Here is a 26,064-nt window from a genome sequence, read left to right on the forward strand (position 1 = left end):
TTTGTGTGTGTGTATTTCTTGTTTGTTTGTTAAAGAAAGAGAACAAAAAAGTGTGGAGTTGGAAGGTGAGGGGAGCTAGGGAATGGGGAAAAGCATGATCAGAATATGTAGAATGAAACCAAGGGTTTTTTTTTTTTCAATAAGAAAGAAAGAAAGAGAGAGAGAGAGAGAGAGAGAGAGAGAGAAAGAAAGATAGAGAGAAAGAGAGAAAGAGAGAAAAAGAAAGAAAGAAAGAGAAAGGAAGAAAGAGGAAGAAAGAAAGAGAGAGAGAAAGAACAAAAGAAAGGAAGAAAAAAGGGAGAGAGAGAAGAGGAACATTAAAAAATATTTTTAAACACTATTTATTCTAAGAGTTTTTTGAGCAATAGAAAAATGTTCAAAGCTTCGCACAGCAGGGACAGAGAACAGAGCGCCTGAGACATTCCACTGCAGTAGCACATGGAGGGCCTGTGCTGTGCCCAAGATGGATGGGAGTGAAGCACATGCTCTCCAAATCTGCTGGGGATGAAAGGGGCGCACACAAGAGACATCTCACGGTGTCCAATCAGAACCGTCCCATCAGCATGTCGGAGCCCAGGAGGAACGGGGAAGCTTCTTGTGGTTCGCAGGTGGCAGTTTGGTGTGGAGTAACTGCCAAGGCAGGGTGCCAAGCATACCCCCACTGGCTACAGCCAGAATGGAGGTCAGTCCTAGCCAGAGGACTACACAGGATGATGATTCCACAGGACAGTAACCCAGGGCACCAGAAAGGGAAGAGGGGAAACACGCACAGAAGGATTGAGAAATAAACACCATGAGGACAACAGGAGACAAGTTCCCCCTCCTCCCCCTCTCCTCCCTGCCCCCTTGTAGGACAAAGAACCTAAGGCTTTGCTCATCCTAAGTGATTGTGCTACCACCAAGCTACATCTTCCAACCTGGTCAGAGATTTACAAATGTGCAAAAGAAGAAAACTGTAATGAACTCACCATGTTCTCTTAACTTGGAGTTTTTAATCCATGTGGAAACAGAGATCACCAGAGCTATAAGCATGTGGTACAGTCTTTAGCTTGTCCACTGAGAGCACCTATGAGCAGGGAGAGTCTAGTCCTAATGAGCACACCTACACTATAGATCTTTCTTTCTTTCTTTCTTTCTTTCTTTCTTTCTTTCTTTCTTTCTTCCTTCCTTTCTTCCTTCCTTCCTTTCTTCCTTCCTTCCTTCCTTCCATTCTTTCTTTTATTTATTTTTTTAAGAGCTGAGAGGGATAAGCGCAAGGAAAGCTTACATGTTATGCCAGAAAAATGAGAATATGCTGTAAAATTGCATGAGTCATGTTAAAAGTACAGAATCCACCATGAAAGGTCCATCAGTAACGTGAGTATCAAAAGAGATCTTAGCAACAGAGTCTAACTAACTCGCTAAACCCAGTCTATAACTCCATACTGATAGAAATAATACATTGACTGAGCAGTGGTGGCAGTGTATGCCTTTAATCTCAGCACTTGGGGAGGTGGAGGCAGGCAGATCTCTGTGAGTTCAAGGCCAGCCTGGTCTACAGAGCAAGTTCCAGGACAGCCAGGAATACACATAGAAACCCTGTCTGAAGAAAACCAGTAAATGATGATGATGATGATGATGATGGTGGTGGTGGTGGTGGTGGTGGTGATGATGATACATTGAAAGGTGAGAGGAAGTAGAGCGTGTATGTAGTCTCACAGTATCGTGCTTTCCCTTCATGAGGAAACGTGCATGTGGAAGGAGGCTGAGGAAAAGAATTGGGATCTGCATGCATAGCGTTTGGGTGGACATCACTGAACTAGGTCAGGCAGTCAGATAGCCATTTCAAAATACCAGGCCAGGCCAGTAAAAACTCAGGTTCAATTAATTTCATATCCCTTAGTGGTCTGGAGTCTGCTCTCCTCCTCAGAACTTTCCAATCCAGTTTTGGCTCCAGCACGGACACATTCTAATGTTGCTTTGGACCTTGTGGGGACTCTGGCTGAAGTGAGGGATGAACACAGTGTAGACAAGGCCAGAGCCAAACTTGCTAAACTGGATATCAAACTAAACCCTTACATTAAGGCACCCAGAAATCATGTCAAAGAAGACGCAATGCCTGATTTAGACTTACTATTGGAGAAGAAAAATTTAATTTTGTAGGATAAAAATTCTGAGGCTGACTTTAAAGTGTGGGGAGCGGGTGTGGCGGCAGTCCCAAAGGCGCCAGGGACTGCAGCTAAGTCGTATGACTTGCACCTGACTTCCTCATATTAACCACAAACATCGTGAGAGCTGCGCAGGTGTACCAGGTTACTGGCGAAGCCATTTTGGTGAAGATATGCCCCTGCTGCCCTGATTAGCTGAAGCTGCGTGCCTGGTGAGGTGGTGTGGCCTGCTGTGAGTGGATAGGAACTGATAGTATATAAGAGTGAGAGGCCCAGGGCTTGGAGTCTTTCACCTACACAGTCAATGTTCTCCCAATAAACATGTGCAGAAGGATCCTATTGTGGTGTCTTTCTTGCTGGCGAGTCAGGCGTCCCACATTAAAGACAATGAAAACATACAGTTTAAGCAACAGCTAAAAGAACTGAAGAAGCAGTAAGGTGTGTGTACAGACAGAGGGGCCAATAAGACAGAAGGAGGTGATGAAGATAACCGTTGTGGCCAACTTCATCTGCTCCATAGCACAGCTGGGAAAGAAGTCGGTGAAAGACAGTGTATGGGCTCACCTCTGAAGAAGCCACTGTGAGCAAGCCTTAGAACGAGAGAAGCAAGGCCTGCTCTCCTGGAACTGGCTGTAGCCCCAGTGTGAGGACGTCAGATCTCATCCTGGATGCTGGATGAAACCCTGAGAAGAGCAATTGAGTCACAAGAGGAAGAAGAAGAAAAAAAAATGTCTTTCTGAGTAGGAACAGGCTGCCTGTACACAGGGATGGCTGCATCCTGTCTCCACCCCATCCCTGAGAGTCAGAAAGCAGGTAAGGGCTGTCTGCCGAGCACACATCATCTGAGGTAAGACTTGATGGTTAGCTGTGGTTGAAAACCTCTGTTTTAAGTTGCACAATAAAACCATAACTACATTATATTCTTTATTTTTAAGTGCTCTGTAATTTTAAATAAAACGTTGATTGTCCTCCAAAAAAGAGAAGAAAAAAAAATGTCAACTGTAAGGGACAGAAGAAAATTTGTCTGCAGCTGAATAAAACATCCTTATTAAGGGATCAAAGTTACCAAGTGGAAGGCAGTGGGAAACACGCCTCTCCCTTCTGTTGTGTCGTGTCAAAGACACAAAAGTCGATTGCTCATGAGGCTACAGCCAAGCCCCCTGTGGTCTTCAAGTCTGTTAAGGTCAGAAACTATGGCATTGTCACAGACTGAATACATGTGCAATTAAATGTTGCCTGGAGCTGAGCTGTGTCTGCCCACCAACATGTGCACTGGAACACCTGGAGGAGCTGTGTGGGACCTGGATTGTAGATTGTAGTCATGTATATACTTCTTTCTACTGTGTGTGTGTGTGTGCATGCATCCATGTGTGTGTCTATCTGTAAGGGGGTACATGCATGTGAGTAAACCTGTTAGCTGAGGCCAGAAGAGGAACTCAGATCACCTGGAGCTGGAGCTAGAGTTACAGGTGGTTGTCAGCTGCCAGGCATTGGTACTGTGAGCCAGCCCCAGGTTTTCTGGAAGAGGAGTCAGTGCACTAACCTCTGAGTCATCTTTCCAGTCCTACATGTATCCATTTTAATTTCCTAGAAGTAACATTGTGTTGCAGATTTCATGGTAGCTGCATTATCTGAAAGTACCAAAAGGATACATTTTGGTAACTTGTTCTCAACTGGACAGAGCACAAGAGGGATTTTGTGCTGTTTTCGTAACTTTCTGTAAAAGCATAGCTGTTTTGAAACTAAAACATCCTGTAAAGATTGTAACAGTTGTTTAGGCAGCCTCAGTGCAAATGTGAATGGGCAAGATTGATGAGGATGAAGCTGAAAGACTTGCAAGACTGAATGAGGAGGCAGTGACATGGGGTGAAGTATAATGGGATGCTCACTTTGGGGCATGCAACATTGCAAAGACTTGGTAGCTTATTTGATAGAAGGAAATGGAACCACATAATTCACAGAGAACATTAGGCTTGAGGGAAGATCCAGATGAATTTGTTTTTAGTGTATGATGAGTCAGAAGAGAGGCTATGCATAGTGTGTGTGTGTGTGTGTGTGTTGCTGTATGTGTGTGCCTTTGGCAGGGTTGTTAAGCAGTGATGGGCTTTGATTGCTCTGATACCTGTCTGATTTTGCTTTTTTCTCAGCTCCCTGATTGTCCACACCTGTAGAGAACGAGCCTAAAGAGGAAATTGATTGTTCTTGGAAAGGAGCCAAAAGCAAAAGCCAGAACCTCCCCAAGCTGTCTTCAGAGAAAAATGTTTTCTGTCCACACAAATTCTCCATGTCAAATGGTCTGTCACCAGCCTAGATCATCAAAGAGACTGAGTGCATTGTGGTTGTGTAGACATATCCTTTGATTGCCTTATTATTTAACTCTCTCTATAAAGGTGATATGGCCCAAATACCTTATCTGGGCATTTGAGGCTCTCTCAAAATGTAATTTTATGGCCCCATTTCCTGTCGTCTCCCACCGGATGCCTGCTAATTGGAGCTGGGTGTGTTCTGCCCTGCCTTTGAGTTATTACTCGTTTTGTTCTGCCTCTTGGCCTCAACTCATTGTGAACAGAAAGAATACCAAACTGGGCACCATGGAGAAGCTGAGCTAAGGACTCAGACTTTATGCTCCAGGAATTCACATTCACAATATGAATGTAAGATGCCCACATGAAGGTGAGAGACCTTGCCTCATGGAAGCAGACACTCGAAAGGGTGTGTGCCCCCTGAAACTGGGTAGCTGTTTGCTTTGTAATTATGATTCCCAGCCACTGAGACAATCTGTTCCCAGATTGTTTTACTTGCTCCTGGTTGATTCTAGGATCTAGAAGGAAAACTCCTTTTTTTTTTTTTTTTCAAACTCATTGTTTCCCATTCTCCAGGACTCACCTAAACACTGTAATTCCCGAAGAATGGTCCAATTCTACCACCATCGACTACAAGAGAAGGTTGGCATCCAATTTCTTTCTGCCATTCTTCTCAGGCAGAACAGCCTGGTGTCCCACAGGGAACTCCAAGCAAAATACTGGAATGCAACTGAGCAGCCTAGACCCTCATACGATAAGAGAGGGAACTGAAATGCAAAGAGATCATAACTCGGCAAACACCGCACAGCACAGATGACTGAGTTGCAAGAAAGTTAGGTCTCATTCCAAATAGACTCATGGGCAAAACATAAATGAATTATTGGCTTTCATAGAGAAAAATGAAATATCTCCCATGACTTCGTGGTTTAGAGACACGTCTAACCATTCACTCAGACTAGATTTGAAGCCCAATGGTTTTCCCCCCTGCTCCATCTCTCCCTTTCCTTCTCCCCCATGGTGGAACCAGCATTGACTTAGTACACCTCAGGCCTAATTGCTTCCTCCTTGAAAACACTATTTCCATCAATAGTTCAAGTAAGGTCTCAGAGGTTAATCTCATTGGCTCTAATTCTTGTCTTGATGCAGGGCACATCTCTGAATGCTAGCCCCTGAAAGAAGATAAAGCCAAACAGAGCTTCTCCCTAAGAGTTTAGGGTGGGTTCACCAGAATCTCTTGATTTGGGAAAGTTAGATGCTGTTATAAAGAAGAAAGCAAAATGAATGTTGGGCATACAATCCACAGAAAGTGACTGGCAGAGTCAAGGCTAAAACCCAGGCTTCTCAGCTCTGGTTCCATAGCTTCATCCCATTCTGGAAATGCCAACTCAAGTTCTGTCAACACAGCTTTACACGTAGCTAATTCCACCTTGCATCTGAAGTAGCGGTGGTAAATTCAGTGTTCCTTGAGCCTGAAGATAGATAGGATGCAAGAAGGGAAAAGACTGCTGGGCCATCTGTAGGTCCAAATCAGGGATGAGAGATAGAAGAGATTTGTAGTGATTGTCCCACCTGTGCTGTCAGTGGAGCAGTGTCAACACAATTGATTTAATCAACACAACGAGACAGGGCTCTGGAAAACTGCCCGTGAGCATATTAACCAGACCCATAATCAGCATGAAGGTGGAGTTCTTCAGGGAACAGTTGGTTGGGCAGAACAGGAAGAAGGGTTGCAGGTATTATTTAGAGCAAAGGAGCCATGGCCGGGAGCTGGTTTCTTTGGGGATCTTTATCTGTGGGTTCCATAAACATGAGGCACACACAATGCCATGTCCTTCCAGCAATGTGCTGTCTTGTTTCTTATTTAGCCATAAACACAAAATGTTCGTCTGATAATCTTCTTGGCATTTTTCCCAGGCCTGGAATCATAACCCCTCTTAGCATATACTGCCATCACCAGATAGATCACAACTTCAAGTCTGTCCTTAAATGTTTCCCTGGAGAGAGGGGCCTGTTACAGGAAGCTTGTGAGGGTCTCTTACTGAACATACTCAAAGAGATGAGGAATTCATGTTCCTTGGCAAAGCACTCCCTTGTCTAATCTTGGCCCATATTCTAAGTCCCATTTCTCATTTATTGTGGTCAGTTCCTTCTGTAACAAACTCAGAGCAAATAGATTTTGTCACAATTTCTATGCTTCCTTGCTGTTCGGCCTTAAATGTTTACTCTTTATTTCCCCATAGAAGACTCAGAGGAGCCTCGAGTTTGCGATTTCTACCTTAATACCTCACCTTCTCGGCATAGTCGTCTTTGAAACACCTGCTTTTTCTTTTATACTCTTCATTGATTTACTCCTGTCTCCCTTAGGCCACTCAGTGCCGCGTCTTGCCTTGTATTATGTGATTTGTGGATCCATCTTATCCTTCACATAAATCTCTGGATTTCCAAGGCAGCGATCACAGGTGATTTGTGTCTGAATTCCCATGATGCCCACCTAGCCTGCGTAGATTTGTTGAATCTATCAAGTCTAGAAAATTCATGGTGTGAGAACTGTGTCTGTTTTACTAAGTGTGGCACCTTGAGCAAGTGAAATCAGATATCTTATGAAGGTTTTAAGGGCAACGAAATGGGTGAGACTGAGAGTTTGTTCCCTGATGAGATCCCCCAAACTTTCCTTTCACTGTGCCTGCCCTGAGGCTTTACCTGTGGGAGATATGCGTCATCCTCTACCAAGTAGAACCTTTGCTTACTGAATTACTGTGACCCTGGGAAGTTACTAATCTGTGAGGCAATTTCAGGTCAACATTCCTGGTGGCGTTAATCATCTGTCAAAGCATCTGTCAGGTGACCTCCAGACAGTGGCAAATCCTGGGGTGGGACATTCATCAGAAAGTTATCTTGATTATAAAAATAAATTCTGAAACCACCAGGCATACGATTAGATTCTGGTACCAAGACCATTTCTATCTTTGCTACCCCAATACTGTTGCTATCATCTCACCTTAGGCCTCTCTCCACTGTCCTGCTACTACCCTGTGGGAGGATCCTCCAAGAATCAGGGGCACATAGGTAGAGCTGTCAACAAATGACTCCTAAGCTAAAACTTCAGGGCAATTCATCTATGTCATTAGGGCAAACTGGAGTGTAGTGGTACTGTGCTAACTGCTGGGGATATGTGATTTGAAGTTATGATCCATGGTTGGGAACAGGCCTCTTTAGTTAAAGCATTTTAAACAAGTTTTCTAATCTCTCTGAGTCTCGGTGAGCTTGTTTGTGAAGAAAGCAGTTCTGCCTATGGCAAAGGTCAGACAAGAGCAGGTATGACCAGGACTCTTGAAAATGAAGTGGGACCATGCAAAGCCAAGCCCTAGTATAACACCTGGCACCTACTCACACTAAAAATGTTAACTATCACTCTATTAACTTTACCATCGTTACCAATAATCTGGCATACTGAAAAATTTCAAACTAACAGCTGCAAGGACAAAGTCCTGACCACCCCCCAGGCAGGCTAGATAGGGAAGACTATGGTTGTATGGAAAGAAAAGGACTCCTTCCACCTGCAGTCTGGCAGAAGCCTCTTGCCAGCACAGTTGAGATGTGTGTAAAGAAATATTATTCCTTTTATATAAAACTGGCACAGCAGTGCAAGTGCCCCAGACCTGAGAGTGTATGACCTTGGCAGGAATGTATTACTGTCCCAAGGATGCTTTCTGGGAATCTCAAACAAGACTCAACTTTGAAGTAAAGATCTCTTACTTTCCTGTGTCTCTGTAATCTTAGCAACTGTAATCCTTCCATGTGCCTTAGGAACCACCTCTGATTGCATTTAGACCTTTGAAAACAGTAATTCCAAAAGCCCCTACCTAAAGTGACATGTATGATGTATTCACTTCTTTTCTGTTGTTGAGATAAAATACCATGGCAACAAGCTACTGGAGGAAGCGTTTATTTGGCTAATGGTTGCAGAGGGCTAGCTGTCCATAGTGACTAGGAAGGCACGGCTGAAATCACGTCTCATCTGCATATAGGAAGCATGGCTGGAAGTGGGCTGTTAGGGTTCCAAGGTGACCGGAGAATTATAGCCCAACTCAAATAGTATGCAAAAGCAAAGAGTGTTTATTCATCTGAACTTCCTGCAGGCAGGGGTCTCCCCATTTGGGAATGGAGACCTCTGGTGGACTCACAGGCCCATATTTTATTGTCAGTTTGGGGAATTCTAGGGACAGGTATGTGCCCTTTTACCTTAATTGGTTAGCTCTGTTTCTGGGGATCTGACTGATTCTACAACTGGTTAGACTCTGGAGACCTCCCAGGGAGTGGCTTACTTATTCTAGCTACCTGCCCTTACTGCAGGCCAGGTCACAAGGTATCCTCAGATTGGTTGCCCACAGCTGTGGTTGGCTGATCCCTGGATCCAGGTTCTCCTTTCTGAGAAACAGAAACATAGGCCTAGTTTCCCAAAGTGTCAGTTTGAAGCTGTCATGGAGTTAGCCTGGCTCTGGCTAAGACAGTCCTCTCAGGGCAAGACTGTAAACTCCCAAAGCCCACAATCAATGATACACTTCCTCTAGCAAGGCTCAATACCCTAAAGGTCCCATAACCACCCCAAATGGCACCACAAGGTGGGAGTATTCAAATACACAAGCCCATGGGAACAGTTTTCATTCAAACTTATATATATATATATATATATATATATATATATATATACTGTAAAAACAATAAAGGGATTTTTTTTGTTGTTTTGAGAATCATAATCTGGTGTGTCACTTTCTCATGATCCTTATGTTTCACATGTATATCAAAATTTCTTATTAAACCCAGCTCTGCTTCATTCTGTTTAGTCTTGAAATTATTTCTGGACTGAAACCAGGAATCTTGCTTTGGGCTTAATTGAGGCATCTAGCAGTCTAGGGGAACTGACTCCTCAAACCACTATAGGTGCCACCGTGGGTCCCATTGAACTGCTAGAGCCAGCCTTTTGTGAGGGGCTCTTACAATAAAGTTGGGGGAGGCACAGGAAGGGGATGGCTGGTCAGTCCAGTTGGCCACACTGGGGCTGGTGTGTTTCTCATCCCCAGTCATGCACAGCTCTAGGCAGAGGTGGTCTTTAGGAGAGTACAGGAGAGGGGACAGAGCTATCTGGTGACATGATAACCTCCTGCCAGGACATTCTCAGAACTGCTGCTCTGGGGTCCTGTTCCCACTTCACCACTCTCTATCTCCTGATCTTGTCACTGTTATAAAAAGAGGGCAGTGAAGCCTCTAGACTAAGCCACTCCATGGATAGAAAGATAGGTATATGGGGGTGGGGGGAATGAGAGCTGCCATGACTACCTTTCTAGGGACAAAGAGAATAAAAAAGGCTGGGAAAGCCATGATGCTTTTAAAGAGGTATGTTTTACGTGGTGGGAGGAACCTGTAGGCTGGACCAGCCTGGAAGTTAGAGTAGCTGTAGGGATGGCTTGTGGGCCAGAAGTACAAAGGAGCCATCATGGGGGCAGGGCATATGTGCTACAGGCATGTGTTAATAGGGAAATACATGTCCCACCCATTTTCTGGGGATAGGCAGTCAGCTGTAGGGGGAAATGAGAGAAGAATGGCTGTTAGATCATTAAAGAGCAGCCATGGGGGTTGTGGGTGAGGGAGAGATGGCTCAGTGGTTACAAGCACTGACTGCTCTTCCAGAGGTTCAATTCCCAGCAACCACATGGCGACACACAACCATCTATAATGGGATCCAATGCCCTCTTCTTGTGTGTCTGATGACAGCTACAGTGTACCCATATGAATAAAATAAAGAGTAATTGTAGGGAGATGGAAGTGGGAAAGAAAAAGGCTTGGCCTGACCTTAGGCAAGATCTTGTTTATTCATGGTGAGGGGCCTCTTTTTCATCCATGTATTCAGAAAGCCAAAATATTTTCAGAAGATGAGCCCCTTATATGGGCAGGAATGACTCCTGAAGTTCTCCAGGGAAGCTGGTAAATGTAGCCTTTCATTAGAAAACTGCCATTCCTAACTCTGAGAGGATATAAAAGTGCAGGGTAGGAGCATTGCAGGTGTTTTTGATGAGGAGGGTTGTTTTAGATAGGGTTTCTATCGCTGCAATGAAACTCCATGACCAAAAAGCAAGTTCCAGAGGAAAAGATTTATTCAGCTTGTACATTGGTGTTTATCACCAAAGGAAGTCAGGACAGGAACTCAAATGGAGCAAGATCCTGGAAGCAGGAACTGATGCAGAGGCCATGGAGTGGTTCTGCTTACTAGCTTGCTCCCCAAGGCTTGCTCAGCCTGCTTTCCTATAAAACCCAGGACAACCAGCCCAGAGATAACATCACCCTCCAACAATGGACTGGGCTCTCTCCCATCAATAACTAATTAAGAAAATGCCTCACAGCCAGATCTTATGGAAACATTTTCTCAACTAAGTTTTCCTCCTTTCAAATACCTCCTGATGGTGTGTCAAGTTGATATAAGAATGGCCAGCCAGCACAAGAGTCTTTGTCAGAGAAGATAGTCAGTGAAGAGAGAGTCCTCTTGTCAGGTGAGTAGGGAGAGGCTTAACTTGACCTGGTGCAATGGATCATTTGATTGGTGTTCTGAAGTCCTGAAGGGACTCGAAAGACAGTTGTTAGAGGACACTAAGCAGAGGGTTTGGTTACAGAATAAAACTGAGAGATTTTTCTGGGAGGGTTGGAGGAGGGGGAAGAGCAGAGGCAAAGATGACAAAGTGACTGGTGAAAAAAGTGGGCCTAGTGTTGGTTCAAGGTGACAGTGGCTGGTCCCATTCCAGGTCTGTTGCAGCAAAATGATCCAGCAGAAGTGGCTGGAGCTTCAGAGAATCAAAGGAAGAAAACAGGAGAAAACAGAAGACTGAGGAAAGAACTGTATCTGGCCTGGGGTGAAAGGGATGAAGGCCCCTTTTAGCCAGTTTCTCCCCAGTGTCTAAAAGCTCCTTTTGCAAATGTGTCAGGAGCAGATGGAGCTGTTGTAGGGTAGAAGCTATTGGGGGAGCTTCCATGGTTTGGTTACAGGGTGAAATTCAATAAGTAAAACATTTAAACACAGGGTTAAAACATAAGTATAAGGGATAACAAGGAGAGAAGAGTGATCCAGGGGAGGGGCCAGAGTGAGAGGGAACTAGAAGGAATTTTCACCTCGTTCCTGTGTCTTTAGGCCCCATCTCACACCAGTTAGGATGTACTGGGTTGGAAGCAGCATTGTTTGTGGAGGGCACAGGTCCCATCCTTAGCTACAGTCGGAGCTAAGGATGTGGAACACTACAGCAGTCAAGGAGTCTAGCTGGTCCTGAGAATGGTGAGCTGACCTGAGCTGGTGAGACACAGGTTAACTGAGGCAAAGGAAGCTTCACTGCAGCTGTTTTAGTTCTGAGTCCCCCAAACAATGTCCGAAGTGTCAGGAAGAGAGGTGAGTTGGATGGCCCCATGGCCCTTTAGTCCCCTTTTAGAGGTCACCTGAACTGTTTTTATGAGTTTAGGGGTGTCAGGCTCTCTGTAACTGCCACAAGGTTGACAGAGGGCAGCCTGGGGAGCAGCAGTTAGAGTGCCTTAGAAGAGAACCATCCAAGGGGACCTGATGGAACTTACGGTTGGCAAAGACGCAGAACCTAAGTCAGGAGGGAATAACTGCATAACTGTGTGGGGGACTTTAAGAGACGACGTTACCTGATTAACATGAGTTACATCAAGATTAACATGGGTCAGTATACCATAAGATTAAACATTGTGAAACTGGCTGGACTGCACCAGAGTTCTGTAGAAAGACAAGGTAACTAATTAGCTATTTGTTACAACAGACTCCCTCCCGGCAAGGCTGAGCACCTGGAAGCTTTGTAAGAGTCAGCATCTAAGGAATGAATCTGAACAGAAAGTGTCTAAGAGACGTTCCTTGCTTCTAAGTATGGTGAACTTTGTCTATTTGTTCCAAATATTCGCAATACCAACTACTAGTTAATAGTGAAAACTAGAGTATGGCAAGTAACACAAACATTTTTTTATTGTTAGAAACAACTGTAAACATTGGGACTTATACCTTAAATGATCATATCTAGTATTTGAAACATTAAAATACAATATTTTCGTTATCATTGAATTGTTATACTTATATCCTAAGATTATATAGTGAATTTATTTCATAGTGTCAGGTTATGTAAAGAGACAATTTAATTCTCAATTGCATTCTCCAAAAATAAATTATTTCCAATTATAATGCAAAACTTATGCTCCCAGAGATCGTGTCAGCCTTGTCAAGAGTACCTGATTGACTTTACAAAGATTTCTAAAATTAACCCTATTGACAAAACCTTTCAAACATTCTCTGCAACATTTGTATTCCATACACTTGACCAACAGATGAAAGATAGAAGCAGCCAGTCTTGTCAAATCGGTAATAAATTACACGTAACATGGACTGAATTAACAAAAAAGAACTAAAGCCTCTCTTTACTTGTCCTGCAGAAGGACAAATCCCTAGGTCAGCACATTCTGACACCAGCAAGCGTGTTTCTTCACATCGGTCTATTTAAAAATAGATTGGTTGTTTAGAGGCAGAATTTGTAAAGCAAGATAAACACATTAAGGGAGCTTTTGGCTTTTGGAATTGTTTAAGAAAATATCCCAAGCCTCACTGAACACCTGGAGAAGAGCAGTGTCTCTTTGCTCAGGCACCTTACCCCACAGCCAAAGCCATTATGCTCCTTGTAGGCCTCAAGATAGGAGTGCAGTCCCTGGAGCTCTCTATCTGGGTAGAGACTGGATTATATTCCCAAAGCACCACAGGTGAGCTGCAGAGAGTCTCCTTCATCTCAGTCATCTCCTCCGGAGGATCCGGGGCCTGGGGTTTCACTTAAGAGACCCATTCCCTGATGCTCCAGATACAAAACCACCTGGCAAAGACACTGCTTGGATATTCTGCATAATTTTCCAATGCTGTGAGTTTGATGACAGCATCTGGCATCTTCCTTTAAACCAGGAATATGGGAGGCTAGGGCATAAACTCTGGAATGTGTCTTGCTAAGAGAAAGAACTGAATGTCAGGTAAAAGACATGACCCATTGAACTAGCATGCAGGTCCCATACCAGTCCCAATAGACGTGTACAAAGGTCCCTGTTTCCAGCATTTTCACAGATCAGTTCAGGAGATACTGAAGGCAAAGTAAAAGATATTTGCCTCTCTGTTTATTTGAGACATTTAGGATGCCGCTGAGATCTTCCTCTGGGCAAGAGAACCCAGTCCCCTCTATGTGAAACATAAGGAGTCTTTATCTTTAAATAAGGAAGAGGTTGGTTTCATTTTATTCTTCTGGTTTGGCCTGTAAGACTGGAGTTGGTCAGGCCTACACAGCCAGAGCAGAAGCAGCAGACTTCAGGCAGGTCTTACTTCCCATGCATGCTTGTCTTGTAAGCAGGCTAGCATGCAACTTACTCTGGTAGGATGGTGCTCCATCCAAGGGAGCTTTTTTCCATCTGAGGGAACTACTTGAGCCTCGAGGTTTCCTGCCATGCAAGCGCATTATAAATTTAACCCATTTTACCCAAGCATTCAATTTTTCATAACCAATTTTATATGCCTGATTTTGAATATTATTTCACATTAAAACAACTTTAAGTTTACTTTAAATGCATTTTGACTTATTTGTTTCAGGCTTAGCTTTGACATAGATATATATGTATGTATGTATATATATATATATATATATATATATATATATATATGTATGTATGTATATATATATGACTATGCAATAGGAGATATAAATTGGTCTCTCTTTCTAAGCATGTCTTTATAAATAAGCTACATTTGCTCTTAGCATGGCATACAAACATAGATCTGACCACATTAAATAATTTGCTCATTTATAAGGTGATCATTAACTTAAATGTCTCAGTTATTGTTAACAGTTTATAACAAGTTGGTACAAGATTAGGATTTTACGGGTTGTCTCTGTTAAGTCTGGGCCTTAAAAATTGGAATTGGAGATTTAATTGAAGATCTTTTACCATCAAAATAAAATCTTAAACTGTAAATGCAGTCCGGAACCATTGTGTTAGATTATTATTTAAGAGCAGCTGTAGAGAGATGAAAGGCAGAGAGAAAGAGGGTCTTGGCCTGACCTTAGATGGGATCATGTTTATTTATGAGTAGGGACCACCTTTTTCACCCACATGTGAGGGCAGCCAAAATGTCTGCAGAAGAAGATGGGATGCAGCCTCTTAGGTGTAGAAATGATGTCTGTAGACCACAAGGGAAGCTGGGAAGTATAATCTTTCAACAGCAAACTATCAGTGGCTCTTCCTGACAGGAACTCACTTCAAAATCCCTGCGGATAGCTGACTTTAGACTTCTGTTTATCCACCAGCAATCCTCTGTCTGGTCAGAGTGCACCCTGAGCTGAGCACAGACCACTGCTATTTGGGAATTTGGGGGTCCTCTTTGCACCTAACAGCCGATTACATTCTCCCTCCCTCCCTCCCTCCCTCCCTCCCTCCCTCCCTCCCTCCTTCCCTCCCTCCCCCCTCTCTCTCCTTTGTCCTTTCTTACAGGAAATAAATTACTCAGTAGCATTGAAAGATACCCCAAAGCAGCAAAGACATCTGAGGCTCTGTTTTAGGCAGCACCGCATTTGCAAATTCCCAAACTAGAGAGATAAGAGAGCATATGGCATGCATTATGAAATTATTAAAGGATAAATTTTGAAATATATTGAAAACTCCTAACTGCCAACTTTAGGGGACTTCATCACCAACCATATTCATTCTTGAAAAGCCAGAAAAGTCTGTGTGACAAAGGTGTTCGCTAGCCATGTGTGAGGACACACACCCTGAACCCTACCTAGCACGCTGGAGTCCAAGGATAGCCAGGGCTACAGAAAGCTGCTGGCCTGCATGGACTGCAGAGTGAGACCTTATTTCAAATAACCACCATCCCCCAACAACCACAACGATAACAACAACAACAAATTTGACGAGTTGCATCTTGACTTGAATCAAGCTCAAGAGTAGGTTGTATCCCAAACGCCTGTCTGTCTTCCAGCTTTTTGTTCACCTCACACCTTCTGGCTTTGGGAAACACTGTATATCCTGTAAGGGGAATGCACCCTCTTAGTCTACTCTAAGAGCACTCATTAGATGTTCTGGCATGAGAAAGAATTTGGGGCTTGTCTTGGGTTCTTGGGATGAAAATTCCAAAATTCTCTAAATTTCTTGCATAACAAAGGTGTTTTAGTTATGATGAGAAAATTATCCCTGAGAACCCTTGAACAGATTTAGCTCTCTCCTTCTGCTTGCAGTTTAAGATGTGATCTCTCAGCTGCAGCTCCAGCTGCAATGCCTGGTGCTTGCCACCAAGCTTTTCTGCCATGAGAGTGATGGACTGTCATCATTCTAGAACTGTAAGCCTAGATTAACTCTTCTATTTAGAAATTGCCTTGGTCATGGTGTTTTATCATGGCAATAAAAACCTAAATAAGACAATATCTCCATCAGAATCATTACTCAGATCATGAAGGTTTCAGTGGTTGAGCCCTGATCTCAGAGCAGCATCCGCATCATGAACAAGCTCTTTAATGTGTGGAATGGAATACTAATTCTAGTCACATGTATAATAGAATCACTATATATCCAGTTGTGGTTCTTGCCTGTCCTTTTAAGGAAGCTCAGACCATCAGATATTAGCATGGATGCAGAAAAAGGAAACTGGAATTGTGGGCAAAGTTGAGTTCTTGAGTTGATACCCCATATGACAAGAAGACAGCACCATCAAGAATAATTTGGGGTCATGGACATTCATGTAGTGAAAATATAAACCCTGACTCGGTGTTTTCTAAATACCCACTAATGGTCTTACAGACCTATTAGATAATCATTATTTCCTTCCTTTTATATATAAAAATGAGACCTTGAAAGTCTAATAGGGCGATCCTTGTAAGGACCAGAGGCAGACTGAGCCCACCCTGGTTTGATTTTATTCATCCCTTGTGTACTATTCCATAATGCCTGACTTGGTAAGAGTGACTGGTAGTATTTTAGCCCTACTCTTTGTGATACGGAGCTTCTGAGTGGGAGCCTGGGAATGAAGAACATGCCTACAGAAGGAGGGGAGATGGACCACAAGGGCTTTGGGGAGAAATTGAAGATTGTGGCAAGGCCATAATGAAAAAGATACTGTGAAGGAAGAGAGTTGGATAAGCTCCAAACAGAAAAGAGACAGGGTCATCTCTCCTGCTCTGATAATCTTAGGGCCAGCTCTTCTGCCTGCCATAGATGACTGGGGGTTGGGGGAACTCTCTTTTGTCCTTGTTACCACATGCCAGTTAGGTGGCAGGCCCAGCTTTCCCATGCTCAAGCTCTTGGGCTGGCTCACATTCATCCTTGCCACCAATGTCAGCTCTACTCTGCTGCCCAGGGGAGCTACAGGGCCTGCTTTCTGGAGTGCCACAGCTGTTGAGAGTAATCGAGAGTTCTCCTGCTCTCATGACTGCAAGGCCAGATTTCCCACCTGCCACAGGTAGTGAGGGATTATGGGTGAAGAAGGGTGCCCCTCCAATATCCATGCCAACACACAGAAGATGAGTGATAGGGCCAGTCTCCCACATCTGTATCCTCAGGTTCAGCTTACTTGCAACTCCCACTTAGTACAGGATGAACTCTCCTGAGTACTGCAGTTGGCTAGGGTCATCTTCCCTGCTCTCCTGCCCCCAGGGCCAGCTCTCCCATGATGCCCAGATGAGGGGTGGGGCAGTTCTGCACAGCCCTTAGCCATCAATATCACCCAGGGCAGCAGCTCAGACCAGGGACATCTGCCTGGTCTTTAGTGGTAACAGACCTCTGCTGCTCCAGGACCACAATCCCAGATGTGACCCCCCCTACAATGGCAGCACTGGCCAGGATTTTGTCATGGTCCCAGGTGGCATTACCGGCTACTCATAGCAGGCTGTTCCTTACTACCTTCAAGTCCAGTTCTGTCTCTTTCTATTGTACCCATATCCTTCCATTTCTCTGTTTACTTGTTCCTTTCTGTGGCACCTGAGTGCTCGTGCATTGTATATGGCTCCAGGTAGGTGTCATCTCTGGCATGGCATGCCCTCTCAGGGCAGCAATGTTCCAGACTGGTGGTTGTCTCAGGCTAGTTCCCTGTCTAGACCCCATGGCACCAGTCTGGTGGTTGACTCTAGCTCACTCACCTGGCCCATCCAAGTAGCCCCTTAAGGGAGTTGTCTGTCTCAGGCTCATTCCTGTCTGGGTTCCCAGGCAGGGTTCTTCTAGTCATTGGCTTGTTCTACATCTTGGAATCCCTTCTTGGCCTGCCTGGCACCAGACTGGTGGTTGACTCAGGCTAGCTCCCTGTCCAAACCTCCTGGCACTGGACTGGTGTTATCTCAGGCTTGCTTTCTTCAGGGAATGTTAGGGAATGTACATAGACATAGTTTCTCTCCTCTGCCCTTTACTGATGAACATGTGACACAGCAGCCATACTTGTAACAAATATCCTATAGTTGTTACAGTTCACACCAAAACTATAACCAGAACTCTCCAGTTACCTCAATTGGACCTTTTAAAAAGTTTGTTATAGTTTTTCTATGAAAAGACTGTATCAGGCTCCATATGGGATGCTTGGTCCCCAGCACGGGGGCACTATTAGGGCAGGAAACAGAAACTTTTGGAGATGGGTCCTAGCTGGAGAAAACAGATCAGTGGTCATGTGCTTTTGGAGGCTATGGTTGGTCTCCAGTCTCTTCCCTTGCTCTGCTTCCTGACCACCATAATGTAAGATATTCCATCTGTCACACCTCCTGCCATGATGGGCTGAAACTCTGAAACTTGTGAAGCAAAATAAACCATTCTTTCCTTGAGTCATTCATGTCAAGCATTTTACCACAGTGAATAGAAAATAACAAACATCAATCATTAGTCTGCAGGTAACAGGTATCGAGCAGCAGGAGCTGGCATTGTGATGAAGCCACAAGACTTAGGAACTCCCCTCTCAAACTGATGAAGGATCCTTTGCCAGAGTGTGCTTCCATGGCTTATAGATGTATCATCCCAGAATAAAGGGAGGGAACGAAAACAGAGTGAGATGTCCCAATATAAAACAGTCTTTTCCTAAACTCAAAGAGAAAACTGTGCTGACATTCAGACAGTAAGAATCCTTTGGCTGCCGAGGATTGAAGGACCATGAAACACAGCGGCAGCGAGGAGATACTGGACCAGCCTCTTTCCTCAGTGTTAACCTTTGAATGTTGTCATGTTCAAGGCCATTTTATCCAGTTTACTTGCAGCATAGCAAAGCACTTTAAATTAGTTTTTACTTAGACTGAAGGTAATTGCTTCCATTGTTTGACATGGTATTGCATGCTTGAGGTATCTTAAAACTTGAGTCTGGACATGTGTCCTCTTACAGTCATAAAGCACGGTGCTGACTGGATGTTCTTCCAGCTCTCTGGCTCTCAACTTAAAGTTAAAAAAAAATCTTTTTTCCTGGCATGCATCTCATACACATACAAGGGCTTCATAGGATTTTAATTCTTTGGGTGTCAATTTTAGTAAGTTGAATTCAGCCAGGAATTTGTTTATTGATATTTACATCACAGTTATACATGAGACTCAGTGGTAGAGCACTTGCTTGGTATAGGTGAAGCCCTGGGCCCACCTTTTCCTCTCTGTAACACTGGAAGGAATATCTTCTATTTTCCTACCTGACATCTTATACCTATTTAAGTATTTCTCTCAACCTCAACTGACATGCCATATATTATTATGCCTTAAAAATAATTTAATATTCTTTCATCAATGATTTTATAGTCATTGTCTCTTCTCTTCTATTTTACTTGAAGTTTGTACTGGTTAGACAAGCAATTTACCACCGAGCTGTGCTCCAGTCACTAGCCTCTTGAAATGTCTAGGTCATTCTCCTTATAAACATTTGAAATTACAATTTTTATCCCTAGGCACAGATTTTTGGTACATTCTGCAAGCAATTTTGAATGTAAAATTTAAACTTTCAGTCAAGTCAAATTTTTTCTATATTTGTTTAAAACATTATCCTAGTTTGTTACCTGTTGCTGTGATAAATCACTGATCAAAGGGAACTTGGGGCAGAGAAGCTTTATTTCATTCCACACTTGTAGCTCACAGTCCGTCCTCAGGGGGAGCCAAGGCAGGAACTCCGGCAGGAACCTGAAGCCAGGAGCGGAGGCAGAGTCTATGGAGGGATGCTGCTGACTAGCTTAGTCCCCAGGACTCGCTCTGCTTTCTTTCTTTGTTTTAATTTTTTAAACAAATCCCTTAATTTCATTTCATTTTCTCTACTAACGCTGAATTAAATTGGATTAGAGCTTTAAATTAAAACTGCATGTACCTGTAGTGATGTTTTTTTAAAAGATTTATTTTATGTTTAATGGCTTTAGTTAAATTATAATTATGCTACTCCTCCCCCATCTTTCTTTCATCCAGCCTCTCCCAGCTAACCTTCCTCAATCCCCTCCAATGTCACCCACTCTCCTTTTCTTTGATTATAATTGTTGCATATGTGCATGTTCATGTGTGTATTATGTGTATTTGCAAATACAGATAGATACAACCTGCTGAGTCCATTTTGTTGTTTGTATATAAAATGTTTCAAGGAAGACTACTCTACATTAGACAACCACTAAGGAGACTTGTCCCTGGAAGAGGCTAAATCTCCTTTGCTTGGCAGTTATTAGTTACTTATAGTTCATTGTCAAGGGGATCTCATGAAATTTTCTCCCTTCACATTAACACGTGTATGATATGGCCATTGTTCTGGTCTTGTTTATGTGGCCATTTCTAGGAGAGACTTTCATAGCTGACTTCCTGGCATTCTGGCTCCTACAATGTTTCTGCCCCATCTTTTGTAATGTGCCCTTGTCATTCATAGATGCAGAAGCTATGATGTCAATGTGTCCATTGGGGCCTGGCTCCCTGTGACCTCCCGAGATCTGAATTGTGACCTGTTGTGGTTTTCTGTGATGGTCTCTATTTGCAGTAAAGAGAGGCTTCTTTTCATGAGGGGTGAGAGCTACACTTATCCAGGAAAGTTGGCTCTCATAAGATTTGCTCAACCCACTTTCTTAAACAGCTCAGATCCTTCTGCCTGAGAATGGCACCATCCACAATGCACTGAGCCCCTCTTCACCAATTACCAACCACAAAAACGCCCCCACAGACAGGCTCACAGGCCAATCACATGGAGGTAATTCCCTGAGATCACCTCTTCCCAGGTATGGCAGGTTGACAACTGAAGCTAACTTGCCAGGGCCAGCCAGTCAGTCAACATTGGGGACCACAACTGGGGGAGTGAGGATGATTATAGGAAAGGCAGAAAGAAGATGCAAGAGACAAAGATGGGAGCACTGATGGTTAATACCGTGCCAGAGAGTAAGTGTATTTTCTCAGTGTCTTTTAAAGACAAGCAACACAACACATAAACAATTCCACTTCAATCCTTCTTAGAAGGGGGAACAAAATACCCATGGAAGGAGATATAAAGACACAGTGTGAAGCAGAGACTGAAGGAATGGCTATCCAGAGACTGCCCTACCTCGGGATCCATCCCATAAACAACCACTAAAATCAGACACTATTGTGGATACCAACAAGAGCTTGCCGAAAGGAGCCTGATATAGCTGTTTCCTGAGAGGCTTTGCCAGTGCCTGACAAATACAGACGTGGATGCTCACAATCATCCATTGGACTGAGAACAGGGTTCCCAATGAAGGAGCTAGAAAAAGTACCTAAGGAGCTGAAGGGGTCTGCAGCCCCATAAGAGGAACAACAATATGAACTAACCAGTACCCCCAGAGCTCCCTGGGACTAAATCACCAATCAAAGAAAACACACGGAGGGACTCATGGCTCCAGCTGCATATGTAGCAGAGGATGGCCTAGTTGGCCATCAATGGGAGGAGAGGCCCTTGGTCCTGTGAAGGTTCTGTGCCCCAGTATAGGGAAATGCCAGAGCCAGGAAGCAGGAGTAGGTGGGTTGGTGAGCAGAGGGGGGTGGGGGGGAAACTAGGAAAGTGGATAACATTTAAAATGTAAATAAAGAAAATATCTAATAAAAAAAAGAGAGGGAAAAAAAAGCATGAAGAATTCCAGCATGACCATAAATCCTTATGTGGCAAGATTATGGAACACAGTATCTAAGTTTGACTAAGGGCATTTCCTTTAGGCTTGCACAGTCTCTCAAAGACATATGCATAAGTGGAAGACCTTGGGAGGATATAACATATGTCCTAACTAAGAACAAAGATAGATGTCAGCAAACTCATTATGATTAATCACAAGCAAGAAGTCAGCCAAAGGTAGCTCTGGACATGCTCCCCACACTAACTGGACGACATAGCTTTCTCTCATGGTATTATAGGTAGCATTGAAGCATATCTTTTTTTTTAAAAAAAATACATAAGGACACATATTCTATTATTATAATATACAGATATAATTCACTCCCCTTCAATACTTACCAACTCATGAACGACAAATGTTAGGACAGGAGCCTCACCATTTTAATTCTCCCCTGCAGCCCACATAAAGCACTCAGTGATTTACATTATATAAGTACAAGCAGTCAAAAGGTATTATAAACTACACATGTGATGGATCAGTCAAGAAAACCTTGCAGAAATATCAGGCTGCTGTTTGCTTTGCTTTGCTTTGCTTTGCTTTGCTTTGCTTTGCTTTGCTTTGCTTTGCTTTGCTTTGCTTTGCTTTGCTTTGCTTTCCCTCTCTGGGTTGATCTCACCCTGGACTTGGTGCTGCAGAAGGTACAGGCCATGGGGCGTGAGTGAAGAAGGCTCCTGAAAGGTGTGTGGTAGCTTAGACAGGAGGGACTCACAAACGCTGGCAAAATGTCTTCAGAAACCCCTCTGTCCTCAAGCACCAGGGGATGGTCCAGCACGAAACACAATCTAATCTTGTTAATTTTCATCTTCACGTTTTTGCAGCATCACTCAGATAGAGTCTGAACATTTGCCATCCTAGATCATCTGGGGACCTATGTGACAGTCTTATTCCTCAGCTCAGTTGTCAGAGTCATTTGTGTTCAATTTAAAATCAGATCTGCCCAACTGCAGCTTGGGATTGAGTCTGCTGTCCGCAGTCAAGCGTGCCCTCTCTATGCTGTCTGAACTCTCCCCAGGACCCCTTTCCTGATCTCAGCCTAGAAATCCAAACCTGTGCTTCTCCTGTGTGCGTCCTATTTACTATTCAGGTTGCCTAGATCGCCATGTGGGTTGATGTCAGAGAAAAGGAAAGTAAGAGGATCTCTTCTTAGGACAACCACTAACATCAAACAGAGGGCCTGTGTCCCAAAGGTTGGAGGTGACTTCCTGGTTGTTGTCGCCACTGCTATGGATTTTACATATGGGACTGGGGAGAGAAAGAACAGACACACAGAGGCCCTCAACTCTCTGACCAGAAGGGAAACCTGCCCTGGGAGCTCATTCCTTCCACATTCTGAGGCTTCTCCAGGTCTCAGCCCCTCTGAGATCACAGAGGGAGAGGGAACACAGCGAGGCAGGGAACTAACTACCCTGCAGTCCTGCTTCAAGGCAAATTCATCGCTGGCCTTCCAGAGTCCTCAATCAGTCTACATGTTGTTCTGTTTGCACCTTTATTCTGTTACATCCAGTAGGAAAACATAAAGGATTCTCTTCATTGGAATAGCAAGTGCCTATATATACATATACATATACATATACATATACATATACATATACATATACATATACATATACATACACACACACACACACACACACACACACATATATATATATATATATATATATATATATATATATATATATGTTTGAGACATATATATATATATGTTTGAGACAGAGTTCACCATGAAGCCCAGGGCAGGCCTCAAATCTGCATTCCTTCTACTTCTTCCTTACCAGTATCTGAGATTGTAGACATGGACCACCATTTTTCCACTGCATATTTCTAAGTTTTATATATAAACATAAAATTGTTATAGGCCTTATTGCTTACTAATTTATTAATTGTATTTCTAACGCAGATGTAATAGAAGCCTAATTTAACTACTACGCCCATTTCTCCACAGATGTTTACTTTGTTTCTGAGTTTTACTGTCCTGTCCCTTGGCCTGTCTACGTCTGCTCATGAGAGTTCCTCTAGTTTATGCACTTAGAATCGTCACCACCGAGTTAAAAAGAGGCACCCTTAGCTCTACTAAGTCAGTTTCTAAAGTAGTTGTTAATTAACACTTTTTTTTCTAGAAATACTGCAGCAGTCTCCACTCCTTTCTCACATCCTAGCAAACAGTGCTACTGCATGAATTGTGTGTATATATATATATATATATATATATATATATATATTCTGCCCTGATGGGCATAAGATGGTATCTTTATTTAAAGTTTCATTTTTCTTTTAAAATGTTTCTGGGTGCATGAATACACACACATATGCTATTATAGAGATACAGAAAAAATGAGAAGGCCATAAAGAACAACAGAGAAGGTTGTATTAAAAGTTTAGTGCACCTAAACCAATGTCACTGTGACCTCAGAGAAGGCAGTGGGCCTAGTGTGGTGGTGAAAGGGAGTGAGTAACCTGGCTTGAGGTTTTCCCACATTTCTTATATCTATACATTAGCTTTACAATAAATTATGATCCTCTTGTTGGTATGATTCAATTTATTTTATTCTCTGTGTATGTGTGTGGGGGTGTGTGTGGGTGTTATACATGTGTGCACACATGTGCTGGCAACAACATAAAAGAGTTTCATACTGAAATATCTTCCCCAAACACTCTTTACCATGTTTGGAGATAAGGTTGGAACGTAAGGCTTTGGCTAGACTGGCTATCCACTGAACCCCAAAGTTCCACTTGCCTCTGCCCAGCACTGAGGTCACAGGTGCATGCTACCATGCCTGGCTTTTTGTACAGAATCTATGTATCAAACTTAGGACATCATGCCTGCATAGCAAAGATTTAACCCACTAAGCCATCTCCCTAGACCTATTTCTTATTCACATTATATGTTTCTATTATAACAAATATGAATAAACTATATTTTTAATAAATCTCTTGATTAAAAAAACTAAATATGACACAAGAATGTTTTGTCAAAAAACTGTAATCATCTTCAGATTTGCACAGTCCCATGCCTATAAACATATTGTGAGGCACAAACCTATTCAATACCCTGTAGGTTTTCCTCCAAAGATGGAAAAAAATATAATTCAAGGGGGATCTTTGTAAACATGCTGGATTATTTCCTCAGGATAAGTTCCCAGAAGAGGAACCGGTGAATGCAACGGCATAGACACCACTAGGGGTTTGGAATGTTCTGCCTTAGAGTCCTTCAGAAAGAGAGTGTATTGCCTCCAGTTGGAAATGTTCTCAACATCCTTCTCATTTCTGTGTCACAATCGGAATCCCATTTTAAAGTCCTTTAATTGTGTTTCATTATGATGAGAGTAAGAAGAGAGGATCAGATGTACTAGTCAGGTTTCTCCTCTAGTAACAGAACCTATAGAATGAGCACACACACACACACACACACACACACACACACACACACACACAAAGGGGATTTGTTAGAATGACTTACAGGCTGCAATTCAGCTAACCCAACAATGGCTGGGTATGAGCAGAAAGTCCACGAATCCAGTAGTTGCTTAGTCTATGAGGCTGGATGTCAGTGTATGCAAAAGTCTCAAAGTAGGCTCTAGTGCCAGTGAAGGAATGAACCTGCTATCAAGGCCAAAACAAGCAGGCAAAGAGCAGAAGCTTTCTTCTTCCATGTCCTTATATCGGGTTCCAGGAAAAGGTGTGGCCCAGACTAAAGGCATGTCTTCCTACCTCAAGACTCACATTAATGTCACTCATCTTCCTAACTCAAAAAATTCTTATTAAAAATGGATTTTCTTCCTGCAAATAAAGAAAAAGAAGACCCTCACAGACACTTTTGGAGTTTTCGTCCAGATGTAGTCAAGTTGACAACCAAGAACAGGCATCCCAGGCAAAGAAAAGGTTCCTCCAGCTAAGAATAGGCAAACAGTGCATCTGAGTCCAGTAAGGGCAAGTAAAACAAACCCATTTCTTCAGGCTACAATACGTAGCTTTCCCAGAGCTTGTTGCTGCAGTGGCTGTATCATGTCTCCAGGCCTGGATGGTTCTGTTATCCTCAACATCCGCAAGTAAGACAAGTGTCATTAGTACCAACACCTGGAGTGGCCTCTTAGCTCCATCCTGGAGAGAGGGAGAGGGTAGGGACAGTGCCAGTCTTTCCCTGAATAACAAACCCAGAACCAAGAACACATAAGGCTCTATTCACTGCACAAAGAGGCATCATTTTATTTTGCATATATCCAAAGCAGCTCCCCCCCCCCCAGGAAACCCATGCCTACGTTCTCTTTGAGATCCCCTAGAGCATAAAAACTTAAACACACACACATAAATGTAACGAGATAGGGCTGTGTGTACTAACAGAAGCTGAAGTTGAAAGTGGAATCTAAAATCACCTTACAAAGATTAAAAAAAAATTAATTTGAGTTCGCAAATAAGGACCCCAGTTACAGTGTCCTGCCCATTACTCTT

General features: G+C 43.2%; 1 pseudogene; it reads left to right on the forward strand.

Annotated features, from left to right (window-relative positions):
* Positions 1-563: 563 nt before the first annotated feature.
* The window catches only part of LOC110300873 (splicing factor 3A subunit 1-like), an 89,427-nt pseudogene continuing 63,926 nt past the window's right edge, over positions 564-26,064 (forward strand).

This window comes from Mus caroli, unplaced genomic scaffold (genome assembly GCF_978045245.1).
Source record: "Mus caroli unplaced genomic scaffold, Mus_caroli_1 scaffold_10, whole genome shotgun sequence".
In the NCBI taxonomy this organism is placed as follows: domain Eukaryota; kingdom Metazoa; phylum Chordata; class Mammalia; order Rodentia; family Muridae; genus Mus; species Mus caroli.